This window comes from Dipodomys spectabilis, unplaced genomic scaffold (assembly GCF_019054845.1).
Source record: "Dipodomys spectabilis isolate Male_0828 unplaced genomic scaffold, ASM1905484v1 ptg000255l, whole genome shotgun sequence".
NCBI lineage: Eukaryota > Metazoa > Chordata > Mammalia > Rodentia > Heteromyidae > Dipodomys > Dipodomys spectabilis.
In genome coordinates this window covers 886,064-910,381 of record NW_024870932.1, presented here as the reverse complement: position 1 = coordinate 910,381, position 24,318 = coordinate 886,064, and the positions used below count along the sequence as shown (strand labels likewise).

Here is a 24,318-nt window from a genome sequence, read left to right as displayed (position 1 = left end):
CTGTGATGCCAGCATCATGGGCAGAGTCAAGATTATAGCAGGTCCCCCAGCCCTTTCCGATGGAACTCTGTCCAATTCAGTTGGGGACAAGAGGGTGACCTGCTTTAGCTGGATGGCTGCACTGATAGTTGTGTATGTCTGTTTGTTGCCACTCCTGGACCTTGAACTCAGGATCTGGGCACAGTCTGTGAGCTGTTTTGGCTCAAAGCTCACCCTCCACAGTGGAGCCACAGGGCTTCTGGCTTTGTTGGCACTGAAGTTGGACAGGGGTCCCAAGGACTTTCCTACCTAGGGTGACTTTGACCATGATCTTCACAACACAGCCTTGTAAGTATCAAAGAGGTTTGCTGAGAGCCACTGTTGCCTGCCTAATAATTGGTCTTTCTGATGTTCTTGGACAGACCTGTGAGTTCCCTCTCCTTGGGTTGAAGTGGTGGGAGCTGGAACTCACAGTTTGAATGGCAGGTGATCCTAAGAAACTTGTTCCTCTCCATATGATTACCAATGGAATGTGATATATGTCATGATTTAATGCGCAGTTCTTGAATGATTCCAGGATAAAATTATGCACAATTATATTACAGGACACTGATCCATTTTAGTTAATACTTTGTGAAGTATTTAAATAATCACATTCATAAACTGGAGGTATAATGAAATACCTAAGAATTGGGCCTCACACTGTATAAAGGTGCCATTATTTTTGCCATGACTGGGATTGGAACTCATGGTCTGGGTAACTCTGTTGCACTGTGTGAGAAGGGGAAGCTTGCCTCCTTGAAGTCAAGAAATTCAAGTCTGTTCCTTAGGCCTGAAATCAATCCCCACCATTAGAAAACATCCTATTCATGTACAATTAATATATATGATTTATATTTGTATACATATGTTGACTCCATATTGTGTTCAGTGTAGTTATTTTATTTTTTGTTTTATTCATGGATTGACCATTTATTTTATTGACTATTCTGGCACATAGAATATTGATTACATTGATTACATAGGATATAATTCTGCATATACATTCCACTTCATACCTGACACCAACGATATTCAGGGAAAAGTAAAACATGGGTCACCATCAGCTTCTTACTCCATGATTCATTGTTTGGGAGTGCTGGCATCTGAATTCATGGCCTACAAAGCCAAATTCATGAATGGGTGAGTGTCAACACGATATCCTGGGGCAAATTGAGTGAACAGGCAATTCCCAGGACCTGAGATCGTGCCCCAGGTGTTAACAAAATGAGAATAGATTGACATGCAGATGGCAGTATGCTAATAAATATATATCTTTATAGAGTGCCAGAGATGTCTATACATTATTCCGTTATATAGACTACATTACTAGCAATTCTTTGGTATTTATTATGCCTCCATATAATTAATGTTATTGTTCTCATCTTTAAACTATTAATGAAATCAATCAGTGCCATGAAATTATTGTGCTCCTTTAAGTAATAATATTCTTTTAATGCTTAATAAATAATAAATAAAATGAATCATCCTCCTGAAATGATGCAGTCTAATTTTATAGGAGCATCATTCATGATCAACTCATTCAACCATGATATTGATAACATTCCATTGTTATTCCTATGGATTGGAACCAGTTTCTTAATATCTCCTGTCATTGGTGGGTGTCAGGACGGGGATTCGAAATCAGGGTTTATGTTGCCACGTGGTCCTATGGCTTCCCTGATAGTCTGCCAGCCTTCAGCAATGCAAGGTGAAGTACCCCAGGAGGGTGACCGTGCAAAGGAAGAAAATTTTAAAAGGCCATATTTTTTTCTGTGCATTGTTTTCCCTGCAAGGCCTGGGGTCTAGGATCCCAGTATCAGCTGTGGGTCCAGTGGCTGCACCCCCGTATAGGGTGATAGAAGCTGAGGCAGAGTTGCCATGACCTGAGATCAAGCGCCGTACTGAGAAAAGAAAAAAAAAAATTAACTCCCTGGCTGGCAATTCACACTGTTTTTTTCTTCTAGACTCTAGATTTGAACTCAGGATCTGGGTAAATCTGCAGAAATGTGGATGAAGGGGAAGATCACTGTACTTGAAGATAAGAAAGTCAGGCCTGTTCACTAGTCCTGAATTCAAGCCCCAGCCCTGTAAAACATACTATTTATATACATTGTAAAGATAGGATTTATACTTACTTATAGACGTTCAGTCCATACATGTTTGGTGTGGTTGTTCCTTGTATTTTTTGTTTTATTCATTTAGTTACCGTTGATTTTACTATGATGAAACCCATCCAGTTTATTACATTGATGACATCCTATCACAGAGCATCTAGATTTGTAGAAATGTTTTCCATCAGGCCTGACACCAAGGATTCTCAGAGAAAAGGAAAACAAGTTTCACACTCGGCTTCTTACTCCACGATCCACGTGTTGGTAGTACTGGGATCTGATTTCAGGGCCTAGCAGGATCCATTGGCCAATAAGTCAAGGTGAACATACCAACCTGTGAGCAACTAAGGAGGTAGGCTATTCCCAGGATCTGACATAGATCCCCACAATGGTCCACTGTAATCATAAATTCATAATTTAAACATAGAATCTATATTGACATACATGTGTGTACAGCATCTTGTATTCAGTGCACTTCTCCTTTTTTGTATAATTCATGGAGTTATTGTGTATTTTACTAAGTATGGTGACACGATATCAGCATACTAAGTGTGCTGACATGGATGATGACTCATTCCCATGGTTATAGGGTTGCCTATGCATTCTCCATCCTACTTGAGACCTAGGACTTTCATGGGAGAGGAAAACGTGTGCAACAACTGGCTTCTGACATAAGGATGAATCTTTTGTCAGTGCTGGGATGTGAACGCATGTCTGGGTAGCTCTGTTGCATTGTGGAGGAAGGGGAAGCTCACCATCCTTGAAGATGAGAATGTCAGGCCTGGTCCAGGGCCTGATTTAAAACCCCAGCACTAGACAAAATAGCAAGCTCACCTTTTTTAAGCATAGGATGTGTCTTTACCTACAGGTGTGGTATGCATCTTGCATTCAGTGTAGTTATTCTTTTTATTTTGTGTCTTATTCATGGATGTTATTTTGTATTTTATTGAGTATGGTGACAGATATAACTGTGCTGACATGGATGACAACTTGTACCCATGTCTATAGAGTTGCCGATATAGCATTCTCTGTCCTTGATGAGACCCAGGACATTCACAGGACAGGAAAACATGTGAAACCTTGGGTTTCAGAATTCGAACTCAAGGCCTAGCAGGCCCAATTGGTGAATGGGTCCTGGTGAGCACAGCAGCCTGTGAGCCACTAAGGAGATAGGCCATTCCTAGGACCTGAGATGGAGTGCTGGTGGGGGCCAATATAGCCATAAATTCACAATTAAACATAGGATCTATATTTCCAAATATGGGTGGGCATCATCTTGGGTTCGATGTAGTCACTCTCTTTATTTTGTGTCTTATTCATGGCTGTATTGTGTATTTTCTTGAGTATAGAATGACAGATATAACTCTGGTGACCTGGATGACAAACTATTCCCATGAGTATAGAGTTGTCTATATATTTTCCATCCTAAGTGAGACCGAGAACTTGGACAGCATAGGAAAACAGGTGCAATGACTGGCTTCTCACATCAGGGTGAATTATGGCAGTGCTAGGATTCGAACTCAGAGCCTAGGAGGCCCAAATGCCCAATGGATCCACGTGATCACACCAGACTGTGAGCCACTAAGGAGCTAGGCCATTCCCAGTAACTGAGATTGAGACCCAGAGAGACCAAATTATTCCTCAATGCATCATTTAAACATGGTATATGTATCCACATCTGTGAGTGGACTGCATCGTGCATCGAGTGTAGTTATTCTCTTTAATTTGTATGCTATTCATGTATGTATTGTGTATTTTCTTTAGTATATGATGACAGGTATAACTGGACTGACATGGATAACCACTTATTCCCATGGCCACAGGGTGGCCCACGCATTCTCCATCATAGCTGAGACCCAGGACTTGCACTGGAAAGGAAAACAGGTGCAATAATTAACTTCTGACATGAAGATGAATCTTTTGGCAGGGGTGGGATCAGAACTCAGAGTCTATCAGGTCCAATTGGTAAATGGGTCCACATAAGCAAACCTGTCTGTTAACCACGAAGGAGCTAGGCCATTCCCAGGACCTAAGATTGAACCCCCCCCCCACGGGGGAAGAGTGGGGGACACAATAGTCATCCGTTCATAAGCTGAGGGTAGAATACAAATAAGTACATATTTGTATAGAGTAGTAGATATGGTGACCTGTGATGGAATCCAATCTACCGAGTGACTACCGATTCTTGGATCTTTCCTGATGGCTCCATTTCATGACTGTGATGATTATTGTCATGCTTCATCAACTCTTCTTTACAAGTAATCTATACCCCATACCTATAATTTGCTACTCACATAATGCAATAACTACTCATTCAAGGATGGGATCGATAGCATTCCATGACCCTTTCTAGGACCAGAAACCAGTATCTCAGGATCTTCCAACATTCTCTCCTCATAGTAGGGCTGAATTCAAGCCTCAGGCCTGGAAAAGATACTCCTTATATTCATTTTAAATATAGGATTTATACTTCTATACAGATGTTCAGTCCATACTGTGTTTGTTGTGGTTATTCATTTTATTTCTTGTTCTATTCATTTATTTACCATTTTTTTATTGACTCTGATGACACCTATACAATTCATTATATTGTTTACATCCTATCACATAGCATCTAAATTTTAGATATGTTCTCCATCATGCCTGGCAGTGCAAGGATCTGAACTCAGGGCCTAGCAGGCCCAATTCATAAATGAGTGAGTTTGAGCATGGCAGCCTCTAGCCAATGAAGCTGTCAGGTGGTTTCCAGGCACTGAGATTGACTCTCATGTTTGGCCAAAACAGCGATACATGAATAGGCAAACGGTGGTATACAAATAAATACATATTGGTAAAGAGTACCAGCCCTCTATGATTGAATGACACCTACTACATTCCTACCAACTCCTAGGTATTTATTATACCACCACGGAAGGAATATTATTCTTTTCATGCTTAATAAACTATTAATTAAGATCAATCAGCATTCTAGGATTATTGCATCCAATTTTAGACTAGACAGATGCATGAACTTCTCTTTCAATCAGTATTCCTATTTATAGGAATGAGTCTCTTGTGATCTCCTGCCATTGGTGTCAGGACTGGGATTTGAACCCAGAGCCTATGTTGACACTGATAGCCCACCAGCCATCAGCAATGGCAAGTCAGGTCCACTTTGCAGCCTTGTCATTCAGAACCAGGATGGCCACTGTGCAAAGAGAAAAATTGAAAAAGCCCAGCCCTCTGCAGCTCGCCACTTTTTGTGCTTTCCAGCTTTTTTTTTTTCTTCCTGAAAGCCCTCTGGGCCTAAGATCTCAGGATCGACTGTGTGTCTGGAGACTGCACCCCAGCCTAGGGAGATCCAAGCTGAGGCAGAGTTTCCACGACCTGAGGTCAAGCCCCATGGTTGCCCCTCCAAAAAAGAATAAATAAATGAATTAATTGAATTAATTATTTACCTAACTAAATTAAAAAAAATAAAGCTCCCTGGTTTGGAATTTCTACTAGTTTTCTTTCCTAGTGTGGGATTTGAACTCAGGATCTTGGTAAATCTGTAGCAATGTGAGGGAAGAGTTGCCACTACTTGAGTTCAAATCCCATGCCAAACAAAAATGAAAAACTAAGTCACTGACTTAGGGGAAAGTAGTTGTGGAGATGGGAGGGAAGGGATGGTAGGCTGAAAACAAAGGAGGAATCAACAATGTTCAATAAGAAATATACTCATTACCTTGCTCCTGTAACTGTATCCCCTTTGTACAACATTTTTACAATAAAAAGGTACAAAACACAGAAACAATATAGTTCTCTGACAAACACTTTGGAGGTAAAGGAAGGTTGTGTGAATAGCTGTACAAAATTCTCCATAGCAGCCTCTAGCCAATTCAGCTGCCAGGCCTTTCCTAGGCCCGAGATACAGCCCCAGATACTGACGCCCATATTGCACTTAGTAAGTATAGTTATTAATTTTATTTTTGTATTATTCATTTATTTACTATTTATTTTATTGATGGTTATTACACATGAAATATTTATTACATAGGATATAGATTTGCCTATGTATGGAACTTAACATCTGACATGCAGGACTTTCACAGAAAAGGAAAACATGAGTCACCATGGACTTCTTACTACACGATTCAATTTTTGTCAGTGCTGGCATCTGAACTCACAGCCTACAAGGCCCAATTCATGACTGGGTGAGTGTCAGCATACCAGCCTGGAGCATATTTAGCTGACAGTCATTTCCAGCACCTGAGATCGAGCCCCAGGGATGGACAATATAAGAACAGATTGACATGCAGATAGTATTACACAATAAAATATAGATCTTTATAGAGTGCCAGAGATGTCTATACATTCTTCAGTTATATTGACTACATTTCTACCAATTCTTGGATATTTAGTATACTTCCATATAATTAACATTATTCTTTTCATACTTAATGAATTATTAATTAAATCATCCACTGTCTGGAAACTATTGCATCCATGTAATAATATTCTTTGAATGTTTTAAAAAAAACTCATTAAAATCCATTGGCCTTCTAAAATCACTCTGTCTAATTGTATAGTAGTATTCAGAAACAACCAATTCCACCTTGCCATTCATAATCTTCCATCGGTATTCCTATGAATAGGAATGAGACTCTTAAGATCTCCCTCCATTGGTAAAGGACAGGAAGAGGCATCCAACATAGGGCCTATGTTGCCGTGTTGGCCTTTGGCTTTCCTGGTAGCCCGCCAGCCTTCAGCGAACCCAGGTTACCGACATTTTTCAAATGTGTCATTCAGACACAGGATGGTCACCTTGCAAAGCAAACAAATGTAAAACTGGCAACCATCTGCAAGTTGCCTTTTTTTTTTTATTTTTCTGTGTCACATTAATTTTTTTTTCCTGTCAGCCTTTGGGGCCCAGAAACCCAAGTTCGGCTGTGGGTCCAGTGGCTGCACCCCAGCCTAGAATGATCAAAGCTGAGGCAGAATTGCCACGACCTGAGTTCAAGCTCTGTGCTTGACAAAATAAAAATAAATAAACAGGTACATATATTCATACATTAAAAATATTTAAAATATTATGAGGCTCCTTGGCTTGAAATTCATGCCCTTTATTCTGCCAGGCCTGGGAGTTGACCTCAGTATCTGGGTAAATCTGCAGCACTGTGGGGGATGAGGAAGTTCACCGTGCTGGAAGACAAGAAAGCCAGGCCTGTTCCTAGGGCCTGGATTCAAGTCCTAGCACTTAAAAGATTAATATACATATACATTTTAAACAGATGATTTATATTTACATACACATATTTACTGCATATTAAGGTTAGTGTATTCATTTTATTTTGTGTTTTATTTATTTTTTATGTATTTTAGTGAGCATGATTATATATACCATTTTTTGCATCCTATTACATAAGACATAAATTTGCCTATGTATTCTACATCATTCCTGAGACCCAGGACTTTCACTTATAAGGAAAACAAGTGGGACAATTGGTTTGTCCACCAGGATTAAGTTTTTGGCAGTTCTGTGACTTGAACTCATGAATTCACTTCATGAATGGTTAAATGTTAGCACAGTAGTCTGATGCAAGTGAAGTTGACAGGCAAAATTGAGGACCTGAGATCAAGCCCTAGGAATGGCCAATATATAAACAGATAGATATTTAGATTGCAGTGTGTGTGTGCATTTTTGTGTGTATTTACATATGTATATACATCCATAAATATATACAGACAGATAGATATTTATGTAGATTCTAGTGTATAACCCTATATAAAGAGTGCTGTCTATATCTTATTTTTAATATATTCTATTACTACCAATTATTTGGTCTAAAATTATGCCTCTATTAATTAATCACGGTAGAACAGTTAGTAAAGAATTAATCAATGACATATTACATACAATCTTATACTAGAATGACTAGCTAATTAGCAATTCAATTAGTACATTTCAAACATTTTATTAGTGTTCCAATACATAGGAACAAGTTTCCTAGATCTTCAGCCATGGGCAGATGCAGTCCCAGGATTGAACTCAGGGCCTACGTATCTGGGTTGGATTCAGGCTTTACTGATACCCCACCAGCTTTTGTCATGCAAGATCACATACAATTAAAAGACTAGTCATTGAGACCAAGGAGGGTAACATTGCTGAGGAAACAAATGTAAAAGTGTTGTGTAAAACTTCCTGAGTTTTTCCTCCTCCATTTTTGTTGGTTTGATGTACTTTTGCCAGTGCTGGGAGTTGAACTCGGGTCCTAGGTTCCCTGGATCATCTGTGGGTGTAGAAGCTGTATCCCAGGCTATCATAATCATGGTTTAAGACACAATAAAATGGTTCGTTGAGTAAAAGGAGCTCAGGGAAAATGTCTAGGCTAACAGTTCAAGCCTCAGAACCTGCTACAAAAAAGAGCCTTTAACTCCATATGTCTGAGTAGGTATGCATGTATTTGTATCAGTGAATATCCAGAGGTTCTATGAAGAAACCCAGCTAGGAAATTTGCTTTGAATAGAATGGTTTCATAGCACAGACAGTGCTTCCAAAACAGTGCATATTCCGGGGTTACCCTCACTGTTCCCAGAGTAGCATGAGGGGTTCTCCATACCCCAGTCTGCTACAGGAGGTCTGCCTCACTTTTGGAACAGGCAAACAAAAAGCCTCACTCCTGTACAGCTGTGTAACAAACAATTCATCTGGGCCATTTAGTTAGGATGAGTGTGGGCAGCTCTGAAGGTCAGGAGAAAAAGGCCTCTTTGTACCCCAAGCTATCTCTCTCCCCAGTGCTCTGTTTTGACAGGAAGCCTTCATTTGTGCCACCTCCTATGGCAGGCCAAGTTCCCTGCACTTATTCTGTCTTTGTGACTATGTTTCAGTGTTGAAACAAACTACTACCATTAATTCAAGAGTCCTTCTGGCAGACAATTGGGGAGCTGAACCTAATGAAATGATTTATTATTGGCAACTGTGCCTCCGTGTGTGTGTGTGTGTGTGTGTGTGTGTGTGTGTGTGTGTGTGTGTGTGCATAAACCAGTCCTGGTGCTTGAACTCAGGACGTAACCACTGTATCTGAGTTTCTCCTGTACAAGGACAGCACTCTACCACTTGAGCCACAGTGCCACTTCAGGGATTGACCTTTTCTATGGATGTGGTACTGAGGATTCAAACCCAGGGTGTCACACATGCAAAGCAGTCTACCCCTAGGAAAAATTCCCAGCACTCTACTTCAGGTTTCTTTCTTTTCTTGTAAGTTGGAGGAGTTGAAGTTTGGGCCTGAGTGCTGTCTCTCATCTCTTCAGCTCAAATCTAGCGCTCTAGCACTTGAGCTACAGGGCCCCTTCAGGCTTTCTGGTGGTTTTTGGAGATAACCATCTCAAGGAATTTCCTGCCCAGGCTGGCTTTGGACCATGATCTGAAATTGCTTTGAACCAAGATCTTCAGATTCCTGAGCAGACAGGATGATAGACCTCAGCTAAAGACACCTAAGCCCTGCACTTTGCTGCAAGGAGGTCCTTGGCTCAGCATGGTAGAACTTTAGCCATGAGCCCAAGAAGAAATTCAGCACCTAGGCTGTGAGTTCAAGGTTCATGAAAATTAAACCAAAACAATTGTCTGCAAGAGACAAGTCACTAGAGCTAAATATATACATAAATTTGGCCCTGCCTTGGGGACATATCTGAGCCTCAACTTTCTCATCTGCACAATCATCTTACTTGTGTAGCTCTTATAAGGACCAGATGAAAGAATACAACTCGTGAAGGACTCAGCACATAGCACCCCGTGAATGATTCAGCACACAGTACCCCATGAATGATCCAGAACCCCATGAAGGACTCAGGACCCCAGGAAGGTTTCTTCACATAGATGTATCGTATAAACTGTCATTAGATTTAAGATGCTTTCATCAGTATCACCACTCTTTCACATACACGGCACAAACCACACAAGTTCACATCTTATCGTTTAGGGGGGTGTTTTTTTGTGGGGAGTATCATCAGCCTCGGGGATTTCACTCATAGGTTGGAGGTACTTTCCGAAGATCTTTTCCTCAAGACTAGAGCTCTACCATCTTGAGGCACAGCTCAGAGTCTCGCAGACTTCCTGTCAGGGCTGAGTTTTCAACCCACCAGTGTCTGATCTCATCCCCCAAGCAGCAAGGGGTGAGCCAGCAGCATCTGGTTCCATGGTGCTGGGTTGCAGCTGTTGACCTCTGGCTAAGTCATGTTAGGTGGCATCCATTGGCTTCAGACTCCCAGCTTGCTCTGTGATGAGGAATTTGAAATCCTGGCCTTCTATACTTGCAGTCAGAATATTCTAACTTGTTTTTGGTGCCAGTCCTGGGGCCTGAGTAAGAGCCTAAACACAGTCCTTAAGCTTCCATGCTCAACACCAGTGCTCCACTTCTTGAATGACAGCACTACTTGCCGTTTATTCTGTGCATGTGATATTGTGGAATGGATCCCAGGGCTTCATACATACTGGGCGAGCACTCTACCACAGAGCCCCAGGAATGACAAGTGTAGAAATAGATATGTAGATTGTTACACACACACACACACACACATACACACACACATACACACACATATACACATACATATATAAGTATATATATGTATGTATAAAACAAGACAGGGATGTCTGTACATTAATTAATTATATATACAATATTACTACCATTTATCAATAAATTATTCCTTCCTTTATTTAAGTATTATTGTTGAATACATAACGCAGTATTAATTGAAAATTAGTCAATATACTATAATTATTGTGTATAATTTTATAATATAATCATAAACTAACTACTAATGTAATTATTACTTTGCAACATTCCATTTGTATGGATATATATCAGAATGCATATCTTAGGATCTCCCACCATTCATAGGTGGCAGTCCTGGGATTCACACCCGGGCCTACGTTGTTGATTTTGGCTGTGGCTTCCCTGATAGCCCACCAAACTTCAGCAGTGCAAGGTCATGTACACTTTCCAGGCTCTGTCATTTAGAACCAGAATGGTTGCAATGCAAAGAAAAAACATATAAAACCACCTTCTGGAACTTCCCAGTTTTATCCTTCTCCTTTGTTTTCAGTTTGGGGGCCAGAACTCTGGGTCTGGGTGCTGTCCCTCAACTCTTCAGCTCAAAGCTATCGCTCTACGACTTGAGCCATAAGACTACTTCCAGTTTTCTCTGCTTATGTGGTGCTGAGGAATCTAACCCAGAGCCTTATATATGCAAGACAAGCACTGTTTACTGAGCCATCTTCCTAGCACTTCTACTTTTTTTTTGATGGTCCCAAGGTTTGAACTCAGCTCCTAGGATCTCAGGATGGGCTGTGGGTCCAGAGGCTGCACAGCAGCCTAGGATGATCAAAACTGAAACAGAGTTGCACGAGCTGAGTTCAAGCCCCAGGCATGGCCAAGAAAATATTAAGGCCCTGGCACTGTTTTTCTGTCAGGCCTGGGATTTGAACTCAGGGTCTGGGTAACTCTGTGGTACTATGGGGGAGAGGAAGCTCACCATCGTTGAAGACAAGAATTTCAGCAAGAATTTCTAGGGCCCAATTTCAAGCCCCAGTACTGAAAAAAATAATATCTATATATGAGATCTATTTACGTGCATGGGTTTAAAACTTATGACATTTATTACCCTTATTTTTATTTTATTTGGTAATATTACATATATAGCATCTATTTCATTTATTACATCTTATCACATGGATCTATTTGCATATGGATTATGCATCATACTGAGACCCAGGACTTTCACAGACAAGGAAAAAATGTGTCAAAATTGGCTTCTGACTCAACATATAAAATTTTGGCCATGCTGGGATTTGAACTCACAGCCCACAATGCCCAATTCATGAAATGGTCAGTTGTAGAACAAAAGCCTTTGGCAAACTGAGCTTCCAGCCAGTTCTGAGGACCTGGGAACAAGCCATAGTAGTGGCTGATAGAGAGAGATAGAGATAGAGATAGAGATATATCTGTATCTATCTATCTATCTATCTATCTATCTATCTATCTATCTATCTATCTATCTATCTATCTATCTATCTATCTATATTTCTACAGAGATATAGATATATCTCTATCTATCTATCTATATCTCTACAAAGATATAGATACATATCTCTACAGAGATATAGATAGACAGACAGATAGATGCATGAAACAAGAGAGAGATGTCTGTATACTCTGAAATTGCATATACGATATTACTATCTATTACTGGGAATTAAATTATTCCTTCCTTTTTTAAGGATCATGATTGAATACATAATAAAGTATTAATTGAAAATTAGTCATTGTATTATGAATGTTGTGAATAATTTTATAATATAATCAAACACTAACTACTAATTTAGTTGTTACTTTTATAACATTCCATTTGTATAGATGTACATGGGAATGGGTTTTTAGAATCTCTGCCATTCATTAGTGGCAATCCCAGGATTCGACCTCCAGACCTAAGTTGCCAGTTTTGGCTATGGTTTCTTTCTTTTTTTTTTTAAATTTAATTTAATTTTATTTGTGAACATACTGTACAGAAGAGTTACAGTTACATGGGCAGGATAATGCGTACATTTCTTACCAAGCATTGCAGCCTCCTCCTTTGTTTACCCTTCACATCCCTTCCCAGCCTCCCCCCTCCCCCCCAATCCCAATCCTTCTCCTTCCCCCCCTTCCCCCCCCCCCCGCACCAACGTTGTAAAGCTCGTTTTGAACATGGCAACTTGTACTTCTTATTGTTGCAACAGGTCCACCTCTATCCTTAAACAACTGGTTTTTCCCCATCTCCTCCACAAGTTATACTGACATCAAATATAGTGAAAGCAGGGGTTATACTGTGGGGGAGGGACATACAAAGCAACAAAGAGATAATCTTATAAATGTGTTAGAAACACATGCATGAAAGAAAAAAAACATTAAAATACACATCTAAGGGTTCATTTTCCTGACATCACATTATCTGACCTTTTCCGCTTGACTCATACATATACTAGAAAAACTTGGAAAAATTATATTAAGTGAAGTAAGCCAGGCCCAAAGAAACGTAGGTCCCATGGTTTCCCTTATTTGTAATATCTGGTTTCTTTAATAGTCCGCCAAACATCAGCAATGCAAAGTCATGTACTCTCTCTTGCCTTGTCATTTACATCCAGGATGGTCACAATACAAAGGGAAAAAAAGTAAAAAACCACCTCTTGAACTTCTCAGATTTATGCTTCTCCTTTTTTTTTTTTTTGCCAGCCCCAAGATTTGAACTAGGGTCCTAGGATCCAAGGGTTGGCTGTGGCAGAGATGCCAAGACCTGAATGCAAGCCCTGTGCTTGGGCAAAAAAATAATAATTATTATAAGGCCCTGATTTGGAATTTGCACCATTTTTCTTGCAGGCCTTTTATTTGAACTGAGGGTCTGGATAACTCTGTGACACTGTGGGTGAAGGGGAAAGGCTCACCGTCCTTGAAGACAAGAAATTCAGACTAGTTCCCAGGGCCTGAAATGAAGCCCAGCACTGGAAAAAGTAATATTAATATATGAGATCTATTTTCATGCATGGGTTTACTGCGTATGATCTTTATTACCCTTGTTTATTTAGTATTATTACCCATATAATAGTTCTTTTATTACATCATATGACATAAGATAGAGAGATCTATAGGTATATAGATATAGTTACATAGAGAGATATATTTATATATCTCTCTCTATATATCTATAGATATGTCTATAGATATATATATAGAGAGAGATCTATAGAATATAGATATATATCTATATATAGAAAGAGACATAGATATATAGATAGATAGATAGATAAATATGTATATATATGCATACAGAGAGAGAGGGAATGTGAGGATATTAAATTATATATATTATAACCAATTATTAGTTATATTATGCCTCCATTTAATGAAGTATCATGTTTGAATACTTATAAAAGAATTAATTAAAAATTAGTCAGTATCCTTCCATTAGGGGAATCATACCATGGTGCTAGAATGGAAGATATAAATCCAATAACTTTTCTGTGGCATTCTAAAATAGAATCATGAATTTACTGCAAATTTAATTGTTACTTTTATAACATTCCATTAGCATTCACATGAATATGAATGAGTTTTTCAGGATCTCCTTCCATTTGTCGGTGGCAGTCCTGGCTTTCAAACTCCAGGCCTGATTAGTTTCTTTAGAATGCAAACTATTAGAATGACACCTTGAAGATTTCAGATTATTAAAATTACAAAAAAGCACAAAAAGAAGAAAAGAAACGAAGGAGCCAGAGCTTCTGCCTGTAATACTAGCTCCTCAGGAAGCTGAGATGTAGAGAATGACAATTTGAATTCAGCCGTGGCAGGAAAGCCTGAGACACTTATTTTTAAGAGATCACAGGAAAAAAAAACATGAATGGGGCTGTGGCTCAAGGACAGAGTGCTACCATTGAGCAAAAGGAGCTCAGGGACAGGGCCTAGACTCATAGAACAAACCTGGAACTGCCCTCCCTGCCCCCCCCCAAAAAAGGAGGCAATAACTCTATATCTCTGTGTATGGATGGATGATGTATGGATGACGGGCATTCAGCAGGTTGCCCATGCCCAGTCCCCCAACCTGGGCAAGCTGGAACAAGCCCTCAGAGAGTATTAAGTCTGAGCTGGAAGCTTGAACAAAGTATTCTTCTCTGCCATTTAATAACTGAAGCCTTATGTTCTGTCTGAGGTGTCCAATCAGGACACCTAGTAGCCAGCCACTGCCTCCAGGGAGATCACAGTACCTAGACTGTAGGAGTTGTAAAAGTTTCTGGTTCCATATTCTCTATCTTTCTGTATCGTGTGAGCCTAGACCTCTGGGGCCTGGTGGCTATCACTCATTTATTATTCCTCATTGCTGAGTCACAGGATGGTCCAAAATCTTGGCAAACATATGAAATAGTTAGCAATATATATGCCGAAAGGGATATGCCAATAAATCTCACCCTCATAACTCCCGTTAGAAGGGAGCCTTGGGCTGCAAATGTGGCTTAGTGGTAGAGTGCTTACCTAGCATGCACTAAGCCCTGGGTTCGATTGCTCAGTACCACAGAAAGAGAAAAAGCCAAAAGTGGCACTGTGGCTTAAGTGATAGCGTGCTAGCCTGGAGCAAAAAAGCTCAGGAACATGCCCAGAACTTGAGTTCAAGCCCCAAGATTGGCAAAAAAATAAGTGAGCCTGATGAGACATATTCTTCTGGGAATCAGAGGAGGGCCGAGGTTATAGGTAAGAGGTAGGGTAGAGGGTAGGTGTTGGTGGTTAACCTCTGTAAGCTACTCAGGAGGCTTAGATCTGAGGATCCCAATTGTAAGCAGGAAAGTCTATATGAGACACTTTTCTCCAATTAAACACAAAAAACCAGAAGTAGAGTTGTGGTTTAAGTACTAGAGTGCTAGCCTTGAGCACAAAAACTCAGGGATAGGATAGCATCCAGGCCATGAAATCAAACCCTAGGACTGGCACGCACATGCACACACACACACACACACACACACACACACACACACACACAAGATAGAGCATTTGCCAGTCAGCCTGCACAAGTTCCATCTCTAGCAACTCAATATGAAATGAAAGTGGGAGAAGGGAAGGAAATACTTGCTCCAGGAGGTGATATAAGCAGTGCCAAAATTCCACAGGAGTTCTAAGATGTGGATTCAGGGCAGAGGGCCTCAGGCATAAGGTACAGTATGGGCAAAGGTCCTGAGGTGTAGAGCAGATGGTGTGGGTGGAATGAAGGTTCTGTGGCTTCAAGCAAGTATGGCAGGACATTCAAGGCTGAGTCACAGGTAGGGCAGAGGGTGGGGTCCCACAATGGGGCCCAGGGTGAAGATTAGCTCGGCTTTTTACCAGGGACCCCATCCATTTCCTGTGGCTGGAATCTTATTTGTAACAGCTCCTGACCCTCAGACCTCCTTTGCATGTAGAAGTCAGGGCAAGCGCAAGGAAGAACGCTTGCTTGACCCATTGCAACAATGAGAAGTACAAGTTGTCATGTCTAAAACGAACTTTACAACTTTGGTGGGGGGGGAGAGGATTGGGTGGGGTGCCGAGGGGAGGCTGGGAAGGGATGGGAAGGGGAAACAAAGGAAGAGGCTACAATGCTTGATAAGAAATGTACTCATTATCTTGCCCATGTAATGTTAACACCTCTGTACAGTATTTTCACAATAAAAAGAAAAGAAAATCTTCTAGCCCAATGCCACCAGTGGCTCAACCCTTGTAAATCTTAGCTACTCAGGAGACTGAGATGGAGATCTTGTGTGAAGCCAGCTCAGGGGAGGAAAGTTAGTGAGACTCTTCTTGCCGATGAACTATTAAAAGCCAGAAATGGAGCTGTGGCTCAAGTGGTAAAGTGCTAACCTTGAGGGAAAATGTTAAGAGACCAGAGCCCAGACCCTGAGTTCAAGCCCCAGTACTGGCACAGAAAAAGTAAAGAAAAGATTTCAGGAGCTCCTAGTCCACTGTGGTGAAAGACTAGTCCTCAGAAGACTGAGATGTGAGGACCACGCTTCAAAGCCAGCCCAAGCAGGAAAGTCCGGGAGACTCTGATCTCCAAAGAACCTCCATAAAACCGGAAGTGGCTCTGTAGCTCAAGTGGTAAGCTGAAGAGCTTAGGGACAACGCCCAGGCCCAGAGTTCAAGACCCATGACCAAACCCTGGCCTGCTTGTACCTCTGTGGCTCTAGACAGAGTACTTTCCAGTGGGCCCCTAAGGGTCTCCCAATGTCTAGGTGTCCTACAAGTCTTGAGAGAAGCCTGTTTGGAGGCTATTGTCTACAGAGCAAGACATAGTACCAGAGAAGGGTGGAGCCTTGGGGCATGGAGATAATCAGAATGGCATCTGTCATGGATGTGATGTGGATCTGAGCAGTAAATTGATGTCTCAGACCACAGTTCTGAGCCAGGAGGGGCAGAAGCTGCAAGATGTCATACCAGATAATGCCCATTCATGAGGGTATCACAAGAGTGTGAATTTGTCAGGCACACCTTGGGCAAGTGTTGAGTTGGGCTCATGAAAGACTTGTAGGCTCAGGAATCCACAGCCAGCTGGCTGATGCTTGTAGCAGTAGCTGTCCCTGGAGTCCCAGGGCTCAGAGGCCTGCTTTCCTCACCAGTGCTCAGGGACACATGAAGGTCTGCAATCGTGGGCCGACTACAAATGAGCATCCATAGTGCCCTCTCCTTGGTCCTGTGGCCCAGTGCACAAATGGAGGGACTGGTTCCATGGAACTTACTTCCATGGCCCAGACCCCTCAGCCCAAGAAGGATTTAGAGAGAGAACACTTGATATGCCTGTAGAGTTTACTGTGACAATGCCTCAGGACTGCCCCCAGTTCTAGCTCAGCTCATCATTACCACCTTCCTGTGTTTGTGTGTGTGTGTGTGTGTGTGTGTGTGTGTGTGTGTGTGTGTGCATGCGTACGTGAACGCATAAGCACCTTGGTTCTAGGGCTTGATCTCAGGGCCTGGGCTCTGTCCCTCACATTTTTCATTCAGGGCTAGCACTCTACCACTTAAGCCACAGCTCTTCTTCCAGCTTTTGGGTGGTTATTTGCAGAAGAGAGTCTCACAGACTTTTCTAGCTGGGCTGCCTCTGAATGGCAATCCTCAGATCTCAGACTCCTGATGAACTAGGAGTATGAGAGCATGAGCTATTAGCATCTGGCCACACTTCCTTTCTTGGCTAAAACAGACAACCTCCCTCCCAGCTGAGCACCCATCTACAGCTACCCCTCCTATCCCTGGCTTCAGATGAAACATAACCTCTTCCCCTGAGGAAAAAGAATGGGATCAGGTTTGAGTTTTATATTCTTCATAGCCAGAGGCTGGTGGAAGCAGATGTGGAGGTCAGAGATCTAGGCCAGGGCAAGTAGACAGCTGTTAGAACAGAAGAGTGTAGGAAAAGACATCCATGCAGCTGGATGCCAGTGGCTCATGCCTATAATCCTAGCTACTCAAGGCTGAAGCCTATGGATCAATCAAGATTCAAAGCTAGCCTGGGCAAACTCTTATCTCCAAAGAATCATGAAAAAGATGGGAAGCGGAGCTACTGTAGTTCAAGTAGTACAGCACCAACCTTGTGCAAACAAGCTAAAGGTACCTAGGATACCACCTAGGCTCTGAGTTCAAGCCCTAGTAAACACACACACACACACACACACACACACACACACACACACACACACACACACACACACACACACATCATTAGCAGGTGTCAGTGGCTCATACCAGAAATCCTAACTACTAAAGTGGTTGAGCTCTTAGGGCAGCAACTTGAAGTCAGCCCAGGCAGGAAAGCATGTGAGACTCTTCTGTCTACTCAGCTACTAAAAAAGATGAAAGGCTTGAACAAAGGAAGCTCAGGGACAGTGCCAAGCTCTGAGTTCCAGCTCTAAGATTTTTTTAAAGACACCCTACACCCCATTCAGGCCATGAATTCTGATTTTGGTCTTCCTAAATCTCACCTCTGCTCCTGCCACTTCCACAGCACAAATGGCCGGTGTGTGGCCAGCACTGGGTTAAGAAGTGAACTTACACAAGGGGGACATAGCCAGGTCAAGGATAATGCCCCAGAACATTGAGGCACTGGCCATACCAGTCTCTCATCCCGTAGTTCTCTGGCCCTGGAGTTCAAAGTCTGTGCCTCTGTATTCTGGACATCTGGAATTGTTTAGAGGCCCTGCTAGGGTCGGAAGATAGACTTGCCTGTGAAAAGATTTGTTGACATTTCCCAGACGTCGACCAATATTTTCAAGCCACCTTGGCCTCACCTCCCATGTAACCCCGGATCATCCTTGCTGGGTTAGCCTTCAGTCAGATATCAAGCTCGAGTTGGTCAGAGCCACTGGCAACCATCCTTCCCCCACTCCACTGCCAGCTGGCTGGGAGTGGGACATACAGTACAGCCAGAGGCCCAGCTGAGGAAAAGGACAGGACATCGCATGACTGACGCTGCCCCCCAGAGGCAGTGGAGAACATATGCCAGCTGGCCTTGCTGACCCAGAATCCTCTGGAGGTGGACAAAGATATGGATAGCCAAACTTGGGCTCCAAAGGAAAAGTGGAATATTCAGGTCTCTGACAATTTAAGACTCATTATAGATCCTGATAGGGGGTTAAAGGCAAGGTTGAAATGGAGAAGCGGCACCATCCGAATTTAGGAATAGGCAGACAGGCACTCACGAAATGGACAGAGAAAAATGAGGGAAAAATACACACACACACACACACACACCAACGGGTAGCCCAAGGTCTCAGCAGTCCTTGAGCACATGAATATTCCAACCCCCAAGAAGATGGCAATATTGTTCTCCGAACAACTGTAGACAAAACTCTGAGTCTCTCACACATCTGGAATGGCTCCTAACACAGCAGAGCATTTCCTACTATACACACAGCTTTTTGCCAGAATTTGTTATTTTTTATTTCAGTTTTCTCAAGGCTAGCATTTTATTGCTTGTACCACAGCTCCATTTCTTTCTTTTGCTGGTTACTTTCAAATCAGAATCTAATGGAATTTTTTTTCTTGGTCTGCTTTCAAACTACAATCCTCAGATTTCATCTTTCTGATTAACTAGGATTAAAGACATGAGCCATCAGTGTGGCTTCTACTTTTTCCTCTATAGTTATCTAATGCACATACTTAGATAGTAATGTAAACCTGAGAGTATAGAAGCAAGATGTACAGTTACGATACTGTCCTGTCAGAAATTCAAGTTAGTAATGTAAATTTCTTCATAAGACCATAAACAATTTATACCATGATACTGTGTAAGAGAACTTACTATTGAACATATGAGCTTTAAGAGCTTTCTAATAGATCCATTATTTATTGTTACCTAACATTATTAACATGTATGAGGCATTAGTAAAATAGAAGTCCTATGCATGACTACATAAATTCCTTGTTTTTTTAAAGACACTTGTTTTCATCTAAAAAAGTAGGCCTGTCTATTGTCTTCATGTGATTTTGATGATTGAAGGTGCTTAGTGAGAAGGTGAAAATGTATTAGTAGTCCTAAACTATCAATTCTCATTTTTTCTTCATGGAGAATATAATGATCAAAGCAATAGTTCAGAATCAGCAAAGCAATATTTCAGAATCATGCTTCCAGTGCAAGTGGATGACCAGTAAGAAATCCTCAATACCATTTTACACAAAGTATTGTCACAGATACAATCTGCCTGCCTTCTCTAGCTGCTTTACTAGCTTGGACCTATTTCTTTATTGTACAGGAAAAGTGTGATTCAACTGATTTCAGTCAGATCTGTTACTAGATTTACCAAGGATTTAGATTCTTGTCTGTAATTTGGTCAAAGCTATGTCTCTTTATGTAGGCTACTAAAAATGTATTTACTAATTTCAAGTAAATACATAAATTCTATTTCAATCTTTTTTAAAAAATACAATTTTGTTTGCTCTATCAATTGATCAGAGGCATGGATTTTGTGGCTAGCTAGGTCATTGCACATCTCTATCTCTCTTCCTTTCTCTATTTCATGATTCTCATAGATAATGTTTGCTCCATAATTATCCTAATTTATTTTGCTTTTATATTTTTGGTTGCATCATTTCACTTTTTGCTCTGCCACTTCCAAAATCATTTATATGGAAGGTATTATTTCATATTTTCTCATTCCTAGAATAAGCTGCACATGAAGACATCACTGGTCCTCATTTTCAGTCTGTACCTTTGAATAGGGAGGAACATCTTTCCTCTGTTCTCCATCAATTCCCTACTCTCCAGTTAGAATAATTTCGAATAGTAAAATTAGAAAAAGAGAATAAAAATCATGGTGAAAAAAGTTATGCAGAAAATTCACCGGATATTTCTGACCAGTTCAACCAATGTGAACTATTAGGGAAATACATGGAAACCTCATTCCCACTGGCTCTCAAAGTCTCTGGTTAGTCAATTCTTAGGAAGATGAGGAACAAGATGGAAAAGTAAGCAATAGTATCAATTGCAAAACAAAAAATGGAGAAGGATCCAAGTAAATTTCTTCATTGGGCTACCGAAAATATTCAGCTTACTACAGTGCAGAGACTACTTTTCAAAAAGGCCACTCATGTGAATAATAGGGGATGATGATGAGTATACCCCTCTTCATCAGGGAGCCTACAGTGGACACTTAGACATTGTCCATGAGTTGGTGGCTCAAGTGGCAAATGCAATAACTGTAGATGGCTGGACACCCCTGCACAGTGTATATATGTGGAATAATACCAGAGTGGCTTCTTTCTTACTTCATCATGATACAGATACCAATGCCAAATAAAGGCCTCTTGACCACCTTACATCTTACTGCTGAGAATTGAAATAGCAAAGATACACTGGATCTCCTTCTGTTGAACCATTATATAAAACCAGGTGTGAAGAACAACTTAGAAGAAACTGCATTTGAAATTGACCAAAGGATAAGTATTTATCACTACCTCTATGAAGTTGTGGGAGGCTGTACAAATTGTTCTCTTAAGTCCTAATGGTCGGGTTAAGTTTCTTAAATTTCAAAAATGCAAGTCCATCCTTTGTGTCCATACAAAATATTTCCACAATCCAAATAAGGGCAGTATCTTTTTTTTTTTTTTGCTCGGTCATGGGGCTTGAACACTGGGTCTGGGCGCTATGCCTGTGCTCTTCAGCTCAAGGTGAGTGCTCTACCACTTGAGCCAGAGCTTCACCTCCAGTTTTCTAGTGGTTTATTGGAGATAAGAGTCTCACGGACTTTCTTTCCCGGGCTGGCTTTGAACCGTGAGCCTTAGATCTCAGCCTCCTGAGTAGCTAGGATTACAGGAGTGAGCCACCAGTGCCCGGCAACACCAATACTTACTGTAAAAATTCATGAATTATGTGGAATTCTTCAAAGTGAATTGCCTGCATTGGATGTCAAAATGTATTCAAGAGTTTTTGTATACATGTATAATGATTTCTGCAGAGTTTGTGATTTTTTAATCAGAAATAATTTTAACGTATCTGTTGAAATGAGTAGTACAGAAACTAAAGTATTTCTGGTGCTTGTCTGAAAAAGAATATTTTAAAATATTCTATATTCTATGTTTGTATAATGTTCATAATTTATTTTATTCTTTCCTAGATATACTTTGAATTCTATATTATTTTATAATATATAGGTTCATTAATGTGTCCTTTCAGATTGTATTCCATATAGAAAGTTTTAGATTCCTTTTTTCCCTAGGTCCTAATATTAATTTTGTTTGGGATAAAATGACAATTTTGTCTAATTTCAAAAGTTTTGTAAAGTTTATGCTATGTAAACGCCTTTCTGAGGTGAAGATTTAATACACTAATGCCAATCTAAATTTAATTAAAAGTAATTACGTTTGTTGTTACATTTGTTATTTTGTAATCAACTTTTTTAATAACTGTTTTTCATTTCTTGCATCTGAAGAATGAAAAATATGGAATACTTCACAAATTTTCATATCATCCTTGTGCAATTGCCATGTTAATCTCTGTAGTGTAGTTTGGGAATACGTGCTGCTGAAGCATGTAGTATCTTCTAAATTTAAGTAGTTAATGATGCAATCTTTATACAGGCTTATATCCATGGGTGCCTACTTGGAACAAGGAATCCTTATTGTTCCTAACAATGCTATTATTTCCCTAAAATTCTGTGAATAGGGAAAAATTATATGTTCAATTGATTGCTCACATTTGCAATTTTTTTTGTCAATGACAATTTTAAGTCTTTTTCATTTGGAATTTGATCATACTTTCAATAATTTATAGCTAGGTCCAAAGGTGATGGCTTTTTCAAGTACTTATTGATCCAACTGACTTAGGTTTGTGTAGCTAATGGATTCAAAGTAAGCCTTGCTTAAGAGCTACTTCTAACATTCTGCAGCTCACATTTTCCCAAATGAGGTCTTACTGGTACAAATGTCTACCTGACCCTTTACTCTTCTCCCATGTAGGAACAGACTAATAGGAATATCTTAAAATGACAGCATAGATTGTTTTACTTGAACAAAACTAATCTTAGTTACAAGGATCATAGAGAGATAAACAGTTCAGTCAGAACTGTTCAGACTAGAAGGTATTTTATCAAAATATAATTGTTTATTATATCTAACATTTCAAAAGTAGCTAAAGCCAAGAAGGTGAAAAATTGATCATATGCATGATTACTTAATGTCCTGGCCTGTCTACCATCCAAGCAGGCAGGAACTTACACCACTGCATTTCTATCACCAAATATTTTCATAGTTGCAGAAGAAGTCCAGATGTTTCTTCTAATTATTAGGCCTTAAATTGGTAATGTTTTAATCACAGTGTTTTATCTTGCCTCCAGGCTGTAAATCTACAAATGGTAAAGCTTTAGGTCCAACTCTGAGGTAGAGATAATGAAATAATACTTTAAAACAGAGTTGCCTTTGATATTGTAACCACAACAGAACAATGCAAAACATGTGTCTTTTTCTTATATTATATATAGTTATATATTTTATATTTATATGTGCTGATTTTATATTTCACACAGTGAAACTTACTAGAATTAGTTGATAATTTCACAAATAAATTAATATTTATTTATTCCAATAAATAGAATTGGAATATAAATAATTAGGTTTAAAATGTATATTAGAATATAAAAAGTATCAGCGCAATGTCTTTGGTATAAACTTGTGATACATTCTAACTGTTCTTGGTCTTCTGAATTCACATGGTAAAAAAAACAATGTTGTTTTCCGCTAATCTAAAAGGGATTTTACTCTGCTTCTCTGTTTATTGTTTTAACTCGCTGGTCCCAAACTGTTTTTCTCCATATTTCTGAAGCATTCCTACTAATTATGCCCAAATTTTGCTGATAAGATGTCTAACAAATATTGTTCTTCTGCATGACACAATGATTCCTAGGATCCCAGGTCCCAGTTACCGGCATCATCAGATAACAGAGGCAAGACTTCTCACCAAGGTCCATGCAACATGCCAACACAAAGTAATTGAAGATCCATCTCAATTTCTAATTTCCTATATTTCAGGGCCCCAATTCCTTGAGATGCAGGAATTAGCAGTAAGCAATTGTGAAATGCATGGCAACTTAAAATGAAAGATGAGATCACAAAATTCAAACATTCAACTTACAGATGACCAGCCCATATGAGTGAACAAGTTCACAAAGTGTCATAAGATTATTTTTAAT

General features: G+C 40.2%; 2 pseudogenes; both read right to left on the bottom strand.

Moving 5' to 3' along the window:
* Positions 1-24,318, bottom strand: part of LOC122124944 — a 168,735-nt pseudogene that overhangs the window by 104,810 nt on the left and 39,607 nt on the right.
* LOC122124955 lies at positions 22,568-22,664 on the bottom strand (annotated as a pseudogene).